This window comes from Echinops telfairi, unplaced genomic scaffold (assembly GCF_000313985.2).
Source record: "Echinops telfairi isolate 266 unplaced genomic scaffold, ASM31398v2 ScPeMD7_18;HRSCAF=68, whole genome shotgun sequence".
NCBI lineage: Eukaryota > Metazoa > Chordata > Mammalia > Afrosoricida > Tenrecidae > Echinops > Echinops telfairi.
The window spans coordinates 89,373,367-89,374,560 of record NW_022103915.1 but is presented as its reverse complement, the minus strand read 5'-3'; the positions used below and the strand labels follow the sequence as shown (position 1 = coordinate 89,374,560).

General features: G+C 41.3%; 1 protein-coding gene across 1 annotated transcript in view; it reads right to left on the bottom strand.

The window, feature by feature from the left end:
* Positions 1 to 1,194, bottom strand: part of AVEN (apoptosis and caspase activation inhibitor) — a 159,113-nt gene that overhangs the window by 106,841 nt on the left and 51,078 nt on the right. The gene's annotated exons all lie outside the window — the stretch shown is intronic.

The following is a 1,194-nucleotide window of genomic DNA, read 5'->3' as shown; positions in this document are numbered from 1 at the left end:
GAGAATGATGAGGGCAATGAATGTACAAATGTGCTTTACACAATTGATGTATGTATGGATTATGGTAAGAGTTGTATGAAAAAGAAAAAAGAGTTGTATGAGTCCCTAATAAAACAATTAAAAAAAACTATGAGCCAATTCCTATGCACAATGCACATATCTTATTTTGAAGTAGAAAAACAAATGGGGCAAAAACACCCTGCGGGGCCGGATAAATGTCTTCAGTGCGTGTGGCCCACGGGCCGTAGTTTGAGGACACCTGGTACACAAAGGTGTCTATATACATAAAGGCAGTTCACAGAGGGGGATTAACATGACCACTAATTAGCAAAATAAGTCAGTTCTGTCTCCACAACATGACAAAACAATCCACTCAAGGCTTAAGGGGTATAGCGAAGTGGAAAGACTCAAGCACTAGAGAAGGCAGTCAGACGTCAGAATTTCTTCCTAATTAGATGATCCTACTTTGCCTTTCTAGAGATTATCAAATGCTCGTTGATTATCGGCAGCACCTGTAACATTTACTAGTTAAAAGAAAGTAGGAAATTAAGTCTCATTCATTGCAATTGCAGTCTTTCTTCTGTTTCTGAGTCACAAACCGACACACTAAATTAGGGGCCATGGAAAAGGGTTTGGGAATTTACAATGAATCTATGAAAAAGATGAAATTACATAAATGATGCAACAGGACTGAGCTTAAATCTTTTTTTAAATGGCTCCCAAATCAACAGAGACTCAATCCACATTAAGTTTTGTATAACAACACAAACTCATCTTATTTTCTGAGGTGGTTGAAGTGGATGCAGAAATGGAACGGTACACCTGAGGAAAGCAATGTAGACAAGACCTCACACCCAGCGCCCCGGGATGGACTCCATGCAGCGCGAGACCCCGTCACACGGTTTCTGAGGCTGTCCATGTGGATGCAGGTAGAAAGCCTCATCTTTCTCCTGAGGGCTGCACCCTGGTCGTTTCGAACTGCTGACTTTGCAGCTCGTTTTGCCCACTAGCCCTTAGAACTCCTAATGTAGACGGAATGTGTCAATCAATCAGAGACCTGATTGAGTAACTAATACGGAACTATAGGAAGACACCTACATATTTTAAGAACAGCAAGTACAGTGTGACTTGTCCACAAAAAAGACCATTAAAACACACACACACACACACACACACACACACACACACACACAC